We start from the raw sequence: 19377 nt of genomic DNA, 5'->3' as shown, positions 1-19377 counted from the left end.
TATTTTAGTGTCATACACTCGTATTTCAGCGTCAAACAATCGTAACTACTCATCAAACATTCGTTCTTAAGTATCAATCATTCGTACATTACCGTCAAACAATAGTACTTTACCGTTAAACAATAGTACATCAGCGTCAAACCAATTATACTTATGATATTAGAAACAGCAGACAATTTAATTGCCCAGTGGTCTTGCTGTGTTTTTAGAAAAAAAAACAAATTAATATGAAATGTAATGTAAAAAAGGTATGACCTAATAAACTTTAAAAATAAAAAGAAGTTGCACAATGTATGATAGAAATTGATACCAACTAGCAACCAAAGGTCATGTGAAGTGGATGTTAGTAATTATACACCAACGCGTGCCTTTCAACTATGAAAATCACCAATGATGTGTAGTCAGTCGTAAATAGCCCCGACATAAAAAATACAAAACAAATCAATGGTTGCATAAAACGGCAAAATGTATAACTTAACAATATAATAAAAACAAATGTAAAACTAGTCGGTATTTAGAAAACAAATTATATGAAATCTTTTTAACAAAAGTAAACTTTTTTAGTAAAAAATCAAAACCAAAAAGCCAATTACAACGATTATCATAAACTAATTTATGTTGATCATAATTCGAGGAAAGTATTGGCAATTGTACAATACCATGACCAAATCAAAAGCAGATATGTAACAAACTTTTAAGAATTAATATTTCCAGTCGATAGTAAGACAAAACTGTTTGCATGACGCTAATAAAATTTAGTTCATTGTTCGTTTATTGATAAGAAAAGACACGTTTATTCACGCATACTATATTTGTGTTGATGATTTGCTTTAGTATTATTAGATGTAATCCTGTGTTGTATAGCATGTATATGGAACGCCGGCACTGTCTTATAGTGTAAATATTTAATGTGTTATGTCACTCTGCCTTTACGTCCTAGGCTGTCATTTCTTTTTTATGTTATGTGCAGATGCCTTTATTTCCTGACACTGTATCTCTGTGTTATGTCAAATTAATTAGTTGTATGGTCAAACAATTGTATGATATGTCATTGCTAAACTTTGTTGTGTGCAATAGGCATTCCACTACGCTGTAAACTGTGTGTCAAACAGACAACAACCTGACCATAGAGCAGACAACAGCAGAAGGTCACCAACAGGTCTTCAATGCAGCGAACATTTTTATATTATTTGAATACCTTCAAACTTCATGATCAACCACCTTTACATTATATCCTATGATCACTATGTTGTGTCTATCCTTCCTTTAAGTAAGTCAGTAACTAATTGGATCTTGTCACAAATGGAATTGTTATGCCGAATGTTCTAAATATTTTGTTTTGATACATCTTTGTTCTTTGAAAACCTCATGATGTTATAGTCTTACGGCTTTATATTGTGTTTATACATATGTATCTCCAGTGAAAAACATGATACATCATTGTATACTTCATATGCGTTTTGCCGAACAATTAATACTCTCTGTTAGCATTCATTACCTCATGTGCAAATGCCGTTTTGATTATGTCCAAACACCTAATACGTTATGTGCAAACACTTATAACGTTATGTGCACAAAGCTTATACGTTTTGTGCAAAAATTGTTTTATACGTGATGTGCAAACACCTCTACGTTATGTGCCAATACCTATTACATTTTGTGCAAATACCTATAACATTATGTGCAAACACCTATTACGTTTTGTATAACACTTATTTCATTATGTGCAAACACCTATTACGTTTTACCGCACCACAGGTAAATTATAACGTTGTGATTGGTTTAACGCCGTAACGTGGTGACCCCCTATGAGACCGTATGGGGTTAGTAAATTTCATAGGGGGTTCATGACGCGTTAATGGTGACGTCATCTATTAATGTTGTTGTGTTTCATTGTTTAATTTTCAACAAAACGCAGCAGAATAAGTATAGCGTGCGATAAATTCGTTATACGGTTAACTACTGACTCCCTACGGATCCATAGAGGATTTTACTAACCCTCTATGGATTCGTAGGGGGTCAGTAGCGAATCATATAACTTATAATGTGCAAATACCTACTACATTATGTACAAACACCTATTACGGTATGTGCAAATGCCTATTACATTTTGTCCAAACATTTTTAACGTTATGTACAATCACCTATGGTGTTATGTGCAAACACCTACTAAGTTCTGATAGAGATTTCCAATTAAATGACATTACTCGACATAACCGACCTTGACCGTATCTCGGCCTATTGCAGAGAAGGTCGACGAAGGGGACCATAAACTGCATGACGTTTTGGCTCGTTGAGTACACACACTTTGTTGGAATACATTTGATCTAAAAAATTAGCACAAACTACTATTTAAATTCTTTACATATTTTGTTATTAAATTTGGAGTGATTTCATCGAAAACATACTTAAATGGAATAATTAGTTCAGTAACCGGTAATCAAACACACCGATCATTTTTTCGTCATTTCAATTGACCCATATTTTATCTCTTAAACGGTGAATTCTTAATGCTCATAAATCAAAATTAAGTTTTAACAAATAAAAATAATTAGATATGAAGCGTGATCATATTCTTATTTTTGATGTTATAAAAAAAGAAAAGAGTTTCAAACACGCCGAAATGTAAAAGGTGTACACGACTTGTCTCTTTTTGTTTTTTAGCATACTTCTAATTCTATAATTTATTTCAAGATACTTTTCACCCCGTATAACCCCGATACAAATGAATTCGGACGTTGACGCGTTCGAAGCGATAATCAGGACAACATTTGGGATGACAACAATTTTGAATGCCTCTCTAGAACTTATTTGAGTATATATAAATGTGTCAATGTGCAAGTAAGTTTATTTATTCAAATATATAGTTATTGTAAGTTTTAGATATTGCATAGAACTTTTTATAAAACTACTAGCTGCAAAACCCACAGACATGGTGCAGTTTCATACGTTTTATGAGATAAACAATGCTGAATATCTTTTCGTGCATACACCTTTGCGTATTAATACCTTAAGCAATAACAAATAACTATGCGTTGAATTACTACGTGCTTCAAATGTTCCCTAGAACTTAGAATAAACGCAATATCATACTTCATAAGTTTTCTCTTACTGTATCGTTCGTCTCACAAAATATGTCGAGGTTTACTAGATAACATTTTTGTTCGCTTTGGGGATTCCGTATATCGTCAGATTATCGGAATTCCAATGGGGACTAACTGTGCACCACTTATTGCGGACCTGTTTTTGTATTGTTATGAGTTACAATTTATGACAAAAATAAGCAAAGACCCATCGAAACAACATCTGATAAACAAATTTAATAATACTTTTAGATATTTGGATGATATTTTGGCTCTCAATAATGACGACTTAAGTATGTATATTAATGAAATTTATCCTGTTGAACTTACTTTAAATAAAGCTAATACTAACAATGACCACTGCCCTTTTCTTGATCTTGATATCTATATCACTAATGGAAAGCTGAATACTAAAATTTATGATAAAAGGGATGATTTTTCATTTCCTATCGATAATTATCCGTTTTTAGATGGTGACGTTCCCTTGTCACATCTTACGGTGTTTATATATCTCAACTTGTACGATTCGCTCGTGTATGTAACAATGTTTTAGATTTTAACGAGAGAAATTTATGTATTACTGAAAAATTATTACACCAGGGTTTTCGATATCACAAACTAGTCAAAACATTTACTAAATTTTATCATCGGTATAAAGACATTATTCGTAAATATAGCTCAACATGCAGACTTTTAATACGTTCAGGTATTTCACATCCAATTTTTTATGGTAATATTCTTTATAAAGCACAAAGGTGTCAGTATTCACCTCAGAAACTTACAAAACCTTTGAATAGACTTATTAAGAAGGGATATAATTACGATACTGTTGTCAAGTCATTAAAGATTGCATATTTTGGCGTTAATATTGAGTCATTGATAAGGTCTTTGCATCGGAACTAAACACATTTATTCAAAAAACAGTTGTTGGCATGACACGGGTTATGTTCTTCTCATATATGTTATGATGGTAAGATACTAAACCCCTAACGGGAAGGATTGTGCCTGATGTTCATATGATGAAATCATAATCTTTCAGTCAGTTTAGTTGAAGTCTGGAGCTGGCATGTCAGTTAACTGCTAATAGTCTGTTGTTATTTATGTATTATTGTCATTTTGTTTATTTTCTTTGGTTACATCTTCTGACATCAGACTCGGATTTCTCTTGAACTGAATTTTAATGTGCGTATTGTTATGCGTTTACTTTACTACATTGGTTAGAGGTATAGGGGGAGGGTTGAGATCTCACAAACATGTTTAACCCCGCCGCATTTTTGCGCCTGTCCCAAGTCAGGAGCCTCTGGCCTTTGTTAGTCTTGTATTATTTTAATTTTAGTTTCTTGTGTACAATTTGGAAATTACTATGGCGTTCATTATCACTGGACTAGTATATATTTGTTTAGGGGCCAGCTGAAGGACGCCTCCGGGTGCGGGAATTTCTCGCTACATTGAAGACCTGTTGGTGACCCTCTGCTGTTGTTTTTTATTTGGGCGGGTTGTTGTCTCTTTGACACATTCCCCATTTCCATTCTCAATTTTATTCGTTGTGCGTTTTTAAATAATCACTGTACAGTTCGTTGACAAAAACCGTCACAAACACTTTCTTATTAATGTATTCGAGATGGCATCGGCAAACCTTTTTCTGTATTCTACTGTTCATTTTTATCTGTTTACTTAGTTGAAGTAGATCAACATAAAATATCATTCATACAAAGCCAAAATTACAATGTTTAACCAGTGAACATCTAATAGGAATGTTTCTATTGAAAATTGGGACTTTCAACGTTGTTCCAGATAAAATAAACTGTTAATAAATATATTCCAGGGGAAATTACGTTTCAAAAAGTATAGTACAGCCAATAAAATTTTAATGACTCTTACTTTGCACAATTTGAGGCCTACCAAATGCTTATGTTGGTATAAATTCGCCTAAAAGAAAGCATCCATAGAAGATCACTGAACTCAGTTAGCCAAGTGCTGTATTCCAACTGGTTCTTTTTTTTTTTTTTTTACATATTAAACTATGTAGATGTGGTGTGATTGCCAGATTACAAACTGGAACTTCACTAGATTTTACCTATATAACTGCTTAATATCAGCTTTGTCTTCAAGTGAGGTCGTGGCTTCATCGGTAGCGCTTTAAACTGGGAGTAACGGATTGTTGTTAAAATTGGGTTCAAGTCTCACGTTATTTTTCTTATTTTGTGTGTTGAAGAATTAAATTGTTATGTTTCTATAACATTTTTTTCGAATGTTTGTTTAATTTAAAGAGTGATACTTAAGAAGGTGCTTGTACATAAGCAATAACACGATAGTTGATCGTATAGATATGAAGCCCAAAATGTGTAATACACATAACGAAAACAAAAGTCATAGTGGAAACATTTCAAAACAACAAAAATACTAGTACTGACATTGTTACATTGTACCACCGTCCATACACAGGAACATAAGTCAATAGAAGAAAAAATGCACAACACAACAAACGACAAAACAGAACAAATCAATTACTCTACTAATCGTGACTGTAGGTAAAACCTCAAGAAGTGTTGAATCTGTATAACAAAAAAAGTGTGCATATGATACAATACCATGCAGACAAGACCAGATTAAAGTGTTTGTTGTTGGTACAAGCTGTTGTCCGGTACATATAGACCATAGACCTTTAAAGTCTGCACAGTGTATATATATCGATACATCCAGATTGAGGAAAACAACACCCCAGTTAAATGCGTCCGATATATATGGCTTCTTGGACCGATGTTGTATCAGATTAGCTGATTTATATCAGATAATTGGATTATTGAATGTGTCTTGTATTTATATTCAACACCCCTTATGGGCATTCAGTTTTATGTGCGTCCGTTTGTTCGTTCGTTTGCCTGTCCGTCCGTCCGTTCATTTGTATATCCGCCTGTTCGTTCGTTCGTCCGTCTGTCCCGTTTCAGCTTAGAGTTTTTGATTAAGGCAGTTTTTGTTGAGGTTGAAATCCAACCAAATTGAAACCTTGTACACATGATCCCTATGATATAATCCTTTTAGTGTTAACGCCAAATTACAGATTTTACTCCAGTTTCACGGTTCACTGAATATAGAAAATAATAGTACGAGTTGGGCATCCGTGTGCTATGGACACACTCTTGTTAAAGTAAAACAAAGCTATCAAACACACGAAACAAATGTACGCTACAAATCGTATATCAACGTAAAAACGTTTTTTTTTAAAACAAAACTAATTCTGAATATCTTTAGTTGATGATTTATATTTGAATGCTCCGGCAGGGGTCTTAAAAAACAAAACAAATATTTGTTTTGATAAACAAAAAACAAACAATTGTCTTTGCCTAAATAATTGTAAGAGTACACGTTCGAGCTATGAAAAAAGATGATGTGACGAATTCACAGTGTGGGCACGGAACTGTACGATTTTCTAATAAATTGGTCATTCGGGAGACTGTCTAGCGGGGCTCCGACGTTTGCAAAATAACAAATTGCTTGATGGAAACTTTGATGAACTCTTATGCTACTATAAACAGTTAATGTTTCAAGTTTTGATAGCTACAAAATGCTTTATGTAAATATGAACCAATAAAATAATAAGAAAGATATATGCATCCAAACGTTTTCCTTAGAATGGTGGAGCTCCGTGTTAAACAATCAAAATTGTCACACAACAGCGATCAAAATGTCAAATAAACATCGTTTGGATGCATATATCTTTCTTTTTATTCTATTGGTTCATATTTACATAAAGAATGTTTTAGCTATCAAAACTTGAAACAGAAACGTTTTATGGTAACATAAGAGTTTATCAAAGTTTCCATCAAGCAACTTTTATTTTGCAAATGTCGGCGCCCCGCTTGACATCTCCCGAATGACCAAATTATTAGAAAACCGTACAGTTCCGTTCCCACACTGTGAAATTTGTACTATAATTAACATCTACCGGGCTATTAAAAAACATGATTTACCTATCTAATCCAATGAGAAAAAAAACTCAGGGGAAAATGCCTCTACCATTTTTTTCCCAAAATACCTATTAGTTTTTTTTAAAAGTTTCAAATGAGAGGGACGGTCAACCTGCCCCTTTTTATAACATCCATCTGTCTCAACACGCCTCGTCAGGGACGGAAGAAAGGGTAAGTCATATGAAGGTTATTCAGAATAATATGCACGACTGTTATTGGAAAAGAACGACAATGAAATAAAAAAAACTGTGCGGTACAGGCTATGCCCATTGGTGAACACCGTACGTTGACCTATCGTTTTTATTTTTTGCGTCATGTGGTCTCTTGTGAAGAGTTGTCACAATGGCATTCGTAACATATCTTCTTTTGTATTGTTCCTTTCAGTTGTACATTTTTTTTGGAAACTAGGGTCGTGTCTGTATATTTATAAATGTCTTAATTTAAAAAACATGGGTGTTTAACGCCGACTCTTAAAGTAGAACAACATCATTTCCCATTAAAACTAAAAATTCATAAAGCATTTTTACATCAATCAATATCTAAAAATACCACATTTCCAAAACTAAGTCAACAACCCGATGCACACACATTACCTTCAAAAATTATACAGTGAAGCAGTCCACAGCGTTTTAGAAAGCTAGAATGTTTCATTTTCTTTGATTTCAAAATGCATAACATTGATGGGTTTTTGTTTAAATCTGTGTCATCAAAACGGTATCAGAACGTAATAGGTGTTTGCACATAACGTAATATATTTTTGGACATAATGTAAAAGGCATTTGCACATTATATGTTATATGGTTCGCTACTGACACCCTACGGATCTATAGAGGGTTAGTAAAATCCATAGGGGGTGAGACCGTAGGCCAATTCCCATATGGATTTAATTCACCCTCTATGATTCATTTTCTGCTGCGTTTTGTTAAAAAATAAACAACGAAACACAACAATATTAATAGATGAAGTTACAATTAAGGCGTCATGAACCCCCTATGAAATTTACTTAACCCCTACGGTCTCATAGGAGGTCATCACGTGACGGCGTTAAACCAATCACAACGTGATAATTTACCCACGGTGCGATAAAACGTAATAGTTGTTTGCACATAATGTAATAGGTATTTATTTGCACATAACGTAATAGGTGTTTCCACTTAATGAAATAGGTGTTCAACATAACGTAATAGGTGTTATACATTACGTAATAGATGTTTGCACATAGCGTTATAGGTATTTGCGCAAAATGTAATAGACATTAGCACATACCGCAATAGGTGTTTGCACATAACTTAAACGATGTTTGGACAAATCATATAAGTTGTTTGCACATAAAGTTATAAGTGTTTACACATGTAGGTGTTTGAACAGAATAAAAGGCATTCCCTCATGACGTAATGAATGCTAAGAGAGAGTATTAATTGTTCGGCAAAACGCATATGAACTATACCATGATGTATTGTGATTTAACTGGAGATACATATGTATAAACACAACATAAAGCCGTTAGACAGTAACATCATGAGGTTTTCATAGAACAAAGATGTATCAAAACAACACGTTTAGGATATTTTGCATACCAATCTCATTTGTGACAGGACGCAATTAGTTACTGACTTACTTAAAGGAAGAATAGACACAACACCGAGAACATATGAAAAAAGGTAAAGGTGGTTGATCATAAAGTTTGGAGGTATGCATAGTTACAACATAATGTAATTCCTTTTGCACACAACAAAGTTTAGCAATGACATATCATACAATTGTTTACCAAACAATTAATTAATTTGACATAACACAGAGATGCAGTGTCAGGAAATGAAGGCATCTGCACATAACATACAGAAAAAAAATGACAGGACGTAAAGGCAAAGCGACAAAACACATTAAATATTTACACTATAAGACAGTTCCGGCGTTCCATACATGTAGTTTTTAAGTTTATTGTAAGAAGTAAACAACAATTGTTTTTTTTTTGTCTCTAGTTTATATAATATGAATACTTTTTATTTGGAAGGGGGACGTAATATACCAAATATACCAGGCTATCAACATGATCAAGTTATCGTTTTAGAATCTTAAACATTCATGGAAATACTCGGCGTACACAATTGGTTATTTACGTCATAAACAAGGGAAATTAAATAAATTGAATGCCGGTAATTCTATTTTAGAGAATAGGCAATGAAATTATGCATTGCTTTTTGGATTCTGAAACGGCGAATTGTAAAATGATTAAACATGTTAACCATGTTAACAAGAATTAGATAACGAAAGTTTTTAAATCTATTACAATAATAAGTCCAAGGAGACGTCCTTTGGTTTTCGTTGTTTACGAATATAGTCCATAGTGTAAACAGTATATAAATTTCAATTGTTTTTCATATCCTCTCCTAATTTATTTCTCGATATTTGATGCATCAATTATTAAGTAAGACGGTGAAATTACATGTTAAAACAAATGTGTGCTGAATCTTAATGTTAAGTAGTGATTACTACAAGTTTTTATAATTTTGATATTATTTGTCCAAATAGTAGTAAACTTTACTATAAAATTTTATTTAATTTATTGTCTATTAAAATACATAACGAAATAACTATTCTAGGTCTAATAGTAAGAGTCTTGTGACCTGAGTTGTATGACAGTTGCATAAAATTGAATAGCACTCTCCGTTGATAAGTTAAAAAATGGTTTAGAGAATGAAGTTCCAACTTCATCAGGCAGTGATGTGATTAGTCACATTGACGAAACTATACGGATGGAAATCAGAACAGGAATAGTACCGCAAAAACCCACCAAAGTTTGATCAAATAAAAACACAGCATAGTTAACGTGTTGTTGTATTAAAATCCTACAATAAAATGAAGAAGAAAAAAAAACGACGAAACAACAAACAGTCTAATTAAGAATGCATAGAACAAAAATTGGTCCCAGGCAATTAATTGTGTTTACATACTGGTTCCCAGTTATGCTCTCTGTGTTAAATCTCTCAGACACATAACTTTGGAATGTTTTCAGTAAATAAATATGTGCATATTGTTTACATTGAAATCTGTGGTAACCTTTCATTCGAGGTAGGGGTAGTTAAGAAATTAGTGTTAGTTTAAACTCTGAGAAGTTCAGGGCATATAAACATTTAAAATATGCCGCAGAGCAATATATTTTGACCTTTGAAAAAAATTGGGGTGTATATGAACTTTCAATTCTAGGATAAGATTTTTTTCAAAACTTCATAGTAAAAGTGGGACAGTTTTAGCCGTAAAAGGAGTTCCTATGGGAAATTGCATTGTGAATATTTACAGAAATGCAACCTATAATGATAACAACGACGTAAAGAATTTCGAACGTTCAAGTAAAACAAATATACCTGTAGACTATTAAACCAATACGATCCATAAAGGTGAAGTACCACCATTGTTTTCCCTTTTAGTTTTTTTTTTTTTTTAAACTTTCCCTTTCAAATAAGAAATTCTTAACATGAGTAAAGTAAAAATGTCCAGTACTACAGACAAAATTTACCATAAAAGAGGACAAAAGATACCAGAGGGACAGTCAAACTCATAAATCGAAAATAAACTGACATGGCTAAAAATGAAAAGAAAACAAACAGACAAACAATAGTACACATGACACAACATATCAAACTAAAGAATAAGCAACACGAACCCAACCAAACACTGGAGGTGATCTCAGGTGCTCCTGAAGGATAAGCAGATCCTGCACCACATGTTACACCCGTCGTGTATGATATAACGAATCCGGTAATTAGTCTTATTCGGTAGGTCACATTCATGAAAGGGAAGGGGATTGTAGTTACGACATAAGGAACATATTCGATATCATCTGTAAAACGGTTATTCCATAACAGTAAACCAACTCGTGATGGCGTCCGAATTTACGAAGGGCTGATTTCAATTTCACCATTTGGAACTCTTGGTTTAATAGCTTCCATGCGAGCAGCAACCTTCTATCAAGAAATTCATGATAGGGAATACAAGCACGGGAATATCGTATCAGTTGGGATATATACCCCGTATGCAGGTGCTGCTGGAATGTTGCTACTTAGAAATTGAAGTTCACAATTGGGAAGCTGAAATCATCTCTTATGTCGTAAAGTTTTATTTTTAACCGACTCTTATTGTCAATTTCATAACATTTCATTGCATTTAGAAAATAAACATCACTGGCAGTTAACCAATCAAATGTTCACCCCTTTTATTGTGTTCAAGCTTTAGTAAACATGTCAAGTTTCCAAAATATTCAATAGAAACACCAAATGAAAAAGAATGGTGATTTGAAACACCCAATATATGTGTTTATTACACAAAAATAGTTCACTGCAATGAACTGTAGGATTTAGTTCATACAACGATCAATTCAAAGGAATAAATGTTTTCGATCATTATTCGTTTGCAACCGGATGTGACGTACTATGATTTGGTGGTATTATACCTACAGACGGGGACACATAAATACTACAACTACTGATACAGCTTTGGAAAAGACGAAGGCGGCAAAACAATGTAAGAAGTAAGCCTAATAAAAACTCTTTGCATCAATGTGTAGCTTCTTAATGGCATCACTGGCCTCTTTCCACTTAATCAACCTCTGAGCTAAAAATTCAGCTTTATGAATCTGTTTTATCTGATTACTACATGAACAAAAGTTATTGAATTTCAATGTTTGAATTTCCCCATGACGTTAATACCAAAGCAAGCCGAATTAGACAAGGCAATGCATTGATCGATTAATCCTAGCTATATGTGTACTCTTAAGATAACCTGTCTGACGATTTTCTACGTGCATGGCATAATGACGGGAGTTCACTGAAGTATAGGTTTACACCCTGCTTCGGGAAGACAGCACGTCAACAGAACTACAGATGAGTGCAGTCCTAACCTGTACAACAAGTTAACTTGATAACCAGTCATATAGACTGGTCAAAGTTAACATGTGACCGGATTTAGAACTGCTCTGACCAGTCCTAGGACCAAAATCTAGTTAACTTGAAAAGCAGACTTGGTCCTAGGACTGTTTTAATGCCCGCCAAAAAGTTAACTTGGAAACAGGTCCACTATTGATATAAGTTAACTTCGAACCAGTCATGTCATAAGTTAACATAAGTAAACTTCAAAACCAGTCCTGCCGTAAAGTTAACATAAGTTAACTTTGAAACCAGTCCTGCCAAAAAGTTAACATAAGTTAACTCTTGCTTTGACAAATCCGATCAAAACCCGACCTGTTCCCAAGTTAACTGTTGACTGGTCTGCTAAACACTAAGTTAACTTGAAACCAGGACCGCCCTACATCGATATTTTAAAAATATTTTTTAATATCTTTGGTTCGTACAGATGGGTGCACTCCTAACCTGTACAGCAAGTTAACTTGATAACCAGTCATTTGGACTGGTCAAAGTTAACCTGTGACCGAATATAGGACTGCTCTGACCAGTCCTAGGACCAAAATCTAGTTAACTTGAAAAGCGGACTTGGACCTAGGACTGTTTTTATGTCTGCCAAAAAGTTAACTTAGAAACAGGTCCGCTATTGATATAAGTTAACTTCGAACCAGTCCTGTCATAAGTTAACATAAGTTAACTTCGGAACCAGTCCTGTCATAAAGTTAACTTGGAAACCGGTCCTGCCACAAAGTTAACTTCTGCTTGAACAAATCCGATCAAAACCAGACCTGTTCCCAAGTTAACTTTTGACTGGTCTGGTCAACACTAAGTTAACTTGTAACCAGGACCGCTCTTCGTTGATTTAAAAAAAATATTTTTAATATCTTTGTTTCGTAGTATAAACATCGAAAATAAAGTAATTTGAAAATTAATACTTCCGTTTTATGAACAGGATTAAACACAAATAATTGAAAATAAGTACCACAGAACGTAACACAAATTTATCTGTGATCTGACAATCTATCTATTATAAAAACGATCTCGGTTACAATGATAACAGGCACTGAATATATATATATATTCCGAGATCAAATTCAATCATATTATGTATATTTTTGAAAAGAAGTATATTTGATGTTAGGTGTATACGTCTTTGTTAGTTATACATCCTTGAACTATGCAGCCACAATCTGCAATAGTTTAATTCATTTAAATAATGACTACAAATTTTTGTTCGCCTAAATTAAGGGTGCCAGAGTGTCTTTTTTTTACTCAAAATACTGATACGTAACAAAATTTCAGTAGTTTTGATGCCTCCAGTTGACTTGTACAACAAAATTATTTGACCGCATCCACCAAAACTGACCATATATGCACTTTAATTTGTAAATCTATATACCCGCATAGTAAATCAGCAATATTTTTTATGTCAGGATTCAATGTATAATACAATCCTGACAATGGACAGCAAAATTGCAATATAATAACAAAAAATTTTGGTTCGCATAAATTTAGGATACCAGCATGTCCTCATTTTATTCAAAATATTGATACGTAACAAAATTTCAGTAGTTTTGATACCTCCAGCTGACTTGTACAACAAAATTATTTGACCGCATAACCAAAACTGACCATATGTGAACTTTAAATTGTAAATCTATATACCAGCATAGTAAATCAGCCTTATTTTTAATGTCAGGATTCAATGCATAATACAATCATGACAATGTACAGCAATATTGCAATATAATAACAACAAATTTTTGTTCGCCTAAATTAAGGGTGCCAGCATGTCCTCTTTTTACTTAAAATACTGATACGTAACAAAATTTCAGTAGTTTTGATGCCTCCAGTTGACTTGTACAACAAAATTATTTGACCGCATCCACCAAAACTGACCATATATGCACTTTAATTTGTAAATCTATATACCCGCATAGTAAATCAGCCATATTTTTTATGTCAGGATTCAATGTATAATACAATCATGACAATGGACAGCAATATTGCAATATAATAACAACAAATTTGTGTTCGCATAAATTTAGGATACCAGCATGTCCTCATTTTATTCAAAATATTGATACGTAACAAAATTTCAGTAGTTTTGATACCTCCAGTTGACTTGTACAACAAAATTATTTGACCGCATCCACCAAAACTGACCATATGTGCACTTTAATTTGTAAATCTATATACCCGCATAGTTAATCAGCCATATTTTTTATGTCAGGATTCAATGTATAATACAATCATGACAATGGACAGCAAAATTGCAATATAATAACAAAAAATTTTGGTTCGCATAAATTTAGGATACCAGCATGTCCTCATTTTATTCAAAATATTGATACGTAACAAAATTTCAGTAGTTTTGATACCTCCAGCTGACTTGTACAACAAAATTATTTGACCACATTACCAAAACTGACCATATGTGAACTTTAAATTGTAAATCTATATACCAGCATAGTAAATCAGCCTTATTTTTAATGTCAGGATTCAATGCATAATACAATCATGACAATGTACAGCAATATTGCAATATAATAACAACAAATTTTTGTTCGCCTAAATTAAGGGTGCCAGCATGTCCTCTTTTTACTTAAAATACTGATACGTAACAAAATTTCAGTAGTTTTGATGCCTCCAGTTGACTTGTACAACAAAATTATTTGACCGCATCCACCAAAACTGACCATATATGCACTTTAATTTGTAAATCTATATACCCGCATAGTAAATCAGCCATATTTTTTATGTCAGGATTCAATGTATAATACAATCATGACAATGGACAGCAATATTGCAATATAATAACAACAAATTTGTGTTCGCATAAATTTAGGATACCAGCATGTCCTCATTTTATTCAAAATATTGATACGTAACAAAATTTCAGTAGTTTTGATACCTCCAGTTGACTTGTACAACAAAATTATTTGACCGCATCCACCAAAACTGACCATATGTGCACTTTAATTTGTAAATCTATATACCTGCATAGTTAATCAGCCATATTTTTTATGTCAGGATTCAATGTATAATACAATCATGACAATGGACAGCAAAATTGCAATATAATAACAAAAAATTTTGGTTCGCATAAATTTAGGATACCAGCATGTCCTCATTTTATTCAAAATATTGATACGTAACAAAATTTCAGTAGTTTTGATACCTCCAGCTGACTTGTACAACAAAATTATTTGACCACATTACCAAAACTGACCATATGTGAACTTTAAATTGTAAATCTATATACCTGCATAGAAAATCAGCCTTATTTTTTATGTCAGGATTCAATGTATAATACAATCATGACAATGGACAGCAATATTGCAATATAATAACAACAAATTTTTGTTCGCCTAAATTAAGGGTACCAGCATGTCCTCTTTTTACTTAAAATACTGATACGTAACAAAATTTCAGTAGTTTTGATACCTCCAGTTGACTTGTACAACAAAATTATTTGACCGCATCCACCAAAACTGACCATATGTGCACTTTAATTTGTAAATCTATATACCCGCATAGTAAATCAGCCACATTTTTGATGTCAGGATTCAATGTATAATACAATCATGACAATGGACAGCAAAATTGCAATATAATAACAAAAAATTTTGGTTCGCATAAATTTAGGATACCAGCATGTCCTCATTTTATTCAAAATATTGATACGTAACAAAATTTCAGTAGTTTTGATACCTCCAGCTGACTTGTACAACAAAATTATTTGACCACATTACCAAAACTGACCATATGTGAACTTTAAATTGTAAATCTATATACCAGCATAGTAAATCAGCCTTATTTTTAATGTCAGGATTCAATGTATAATACAATCATGACAATGGACAGCAATATTGCAATATAATAACAACAAATTTTTGTTCACCTAAATTAAGGGTGCCAGCATGTCCTCTTTTTACTTAAAATACTGATACGTAACAAAATTTCAGTAGTTTTAATGCCTCCAGTTGACTTTTACAACAAAATTATTTGACCGCATCCACCAAAACTTACCAAATATGCACTTTAATTTGTAAATCTATATACCCGCATAGTAAATCAGCCATATTTTTTATGTCAGGATTCAATGTATAATACAATCATGACAATGGACAGCAATATTGCAATATAATAACAACAAATTTTTGTTCGCATAAATTTAGGATACCAGCATGTCCTCATTTTATTCAAAATATTGATACGTAACAAAATTTCAGTAGTTTTGATACCTCCAGTTGACTTGCACAACAAAATTATTTGACCGCATCCACCAAAACTGACCATTTGTGCACTTTAATTTGTAAATCTATATACCCGCATAGTTAATCAGCCATATTTTTTATGCCAGAATCAATGTATAATACAATCATGACAATGGACAGCAAAATTGCAATATAATAACAAAAAATTTTGGTTCGCATAAATTTAGGATACCAGCATGTCCTCATTTTATTCAAAATATTGATACGTAACAAAATTTCAGTAGTTTTGATACCTCCAGCTGACTTGTACAACAAAATTATTTGACCACATTACCAAAACTGACCATATGTGAACTTTAAATTGTAAATCTATATACCTGCATAGAAAATCAGCCTTATTTTTTATGTCAGGATTCAATGTATAATACAATCATGACAATGGACAGCAATATTGCAATATAATAACAACAAATTTTTGTTCGCCTAAATTAAGGGTACCAGCATGTCCTCTTTTTACTTAAAATACTGATACGTAACAAAATTTCAGTAGTTTTGATACCTCCAGTTGACTTGTACAACAAAATTATTTGACCGCATCCACCAAAACTGACCATATGTGCACTTTAATTTGTAAATCTATATACCCGCATAGTAAATCAGCCACATTTTTGATGTCAGGATTCAATGTATAATACAATCATGACAATGGACAGCAAAATTGCAATATAATAACAAAAAATTTTGGTTCGCATAAATTTAGGATACCAGCATGTCCTCATTTTATTCAAAATATTGATACGTAACAAAATTTCAGTAGTTTTGATACCTCCAGCTGACTTGTACAACAAAATTATTTGACCACATTACCAAAACTGACCATATGTGAACTTTAAATTGTAAATCTATATACCAGCATAGTAAATCAGCCTTATTTTTAATGTCAGGATTCAATGTATAATACAATCATGACAATGGACAGCAATATTGCAATATAATAACAACAAATTTTTGTTCACCTAAATTAAGGGTGCCAGCATGTCCTCTTTTTACTTAAAATACTGATACGTAACAAAATTTCAGTAGTTTTAATGCCTCCAGTTGACTTTTACAACAAAATTATTTGACCGCATCCACCAAAACTTACCAAATATGCACTTTAATTTGTAAATCTATATACCCGCATAGTAAATCAGCCATATTTTTTATGTCAGGATTCAATGTATAATACAATCATGACAATGGACAGCAATATTGCAATATAATAACAACAAATTTTTGTTCGCATAAATTTAGGATACCAGCATGTCCTCATTTTATTCAAAATATTGATACGTAACAAAATTTCAGTAGTTTTGATACCTCCAGTTGACTTGTACAACAAAATTATTTGACCGCATCCACCAAAACTGACCATTTGTGCACTTTAATTTGTAAATCTATATACCCGCATAGTTAATCAGCCATATTTTTTATGCCAGAATCAATGTATAATACAATCATGACAATGGACAGCAATATTGCAATATAATAACAACAAATTTTTGTTCACATAAATTTAGGATACCAGCATGTCCTCATTTTATTCAAAATATTGATACGTAACAAAATTTCAGTAGTTTTGATACCTCCAGCTGACTTGTACAACAAAATTATTTGACCGCATTACCAAAACTGACCATATGTGCACTTTAATTTGTAAATCTATATACACCATGACGTACCCGCATAGTATTAATCAGCCATATTTTTTATGTCAGGAATCATTGTATAATATAATCATGACAATGGACAGCAATATTGCAATTTAATAACAACAAATTTTTGTTCGCATAAATTTAGGATACCAGCGTGTCCTCCTTTTATTCAAAATATTGATACGTAACAAAATTTCAGTAGTTTTAATACCTCATGCTGACTTGGAAAACAAAACTATTTGACCAAAACTGATCATATGTGCACTTTTATTTGCAAATTTATATACCCGCATACCATTGTACCGAGCGCCTTAATGTCTTCTCCTGGCGCTCCTGTTCACATTTTAGTAGGACCGTAAATGTACACGTAATCAATAATATTGGAAAACCATTAATGCAAAAAATATTCTGAATAAATTGAGAATGTCAGAATTTCATCTCTTTATTTATAATAACAGTCACATCATATATAGGAGTTCATGATGGTGTACGTGTAAAACAAAACTATTATGCCACATCATCAAAGTACCAACACTGACATGTCTGAATTCATTTGTACTATTTACAATGATTTAATAAAAAAAAGTATACGAGGTTCTCTTCTTGGAATCTATTATGTCAGTTGATTGATTTTGTTTATAGTTAAACGTCAAGTGGCAACTATTTCATTAAAGTGCGCATTGAGTATAATTTTAGGACGTCCCATATAAATATTGGCAATGACAAATCTCTCGATAAATCTGACGAATTTGACGAGATTGTTGATAGTTTTACCACATCGTATGCTTACGGACACTGTACAATTTCTGTTAGAATATTCTGCGGGAAATAGAATAGTAAATCCAATGCAAACAAGTTGAATATCAATGAAATATCCATGCAAGTATAAATTTATGCATGAAGTAAAATTTAGGAAGGGACAGGTAAACAACGGGGAACGAAGTAACGTAGACAATGTTGCCGATATCCCGTGATATAAGAATATTGTTCCGATGCGTTGGATAACCTTTCTATCCGCCTTCTAATAAAAAAAAACTCTGTGTGATCGTATAGCCATTTTTTATTTATATAAAAATACATGTATATCAAATAAAAGAGAGCATTTGTATAATATCTAGTAGAGTCTAGCGAGTAAATAATAAATGATATCTGTGGAAAACAATGCGAATGTTGTTTACATATTTTAATGAAAGCTCAAGTCTGATATGGAAACTCTTATAACGATAATCTGTCATAAGCAGACCTGTCCTCAGGTCTGGTCAATAGCAGACTTGTCCACAGGTCTGGTCAAAAGCAGACCTGTCCTCAGGTCTGGTCAGGAGCAGACCTGTCCACAGGTCTGGTCTGAGGCAGACCTGTCCTTAGGACTGGTCAAAAGCAGACTTGTCCACAGGTCTGGTCTGGGGCAGACCTGTCCTCAGGACTGGTCAAAAGCAGACTTGTCCACAGGTCTGGTCTGGAGCAGACTTGTCGATAGGTCTGCAGCAGTCCTAAAAAAGCAGACCGTAGGTCTG

This window comes from Mytilus edulis, chromosome 13 (genome assembly GCF_963676685.1).
Source record: "Mytilus edulis chromosome 13, xbMytEdul2.2, whole genome shotgun sequence".
Classification (NCBI taxonomy): Eukaryota; Metazoa; Mollusca; class Bivalvia; order Mytilida; family Mytilidae; genus Mytilus; species Mytilus edulis.
Note: the sequence above shows the minus strand (reverse complement) of the source record.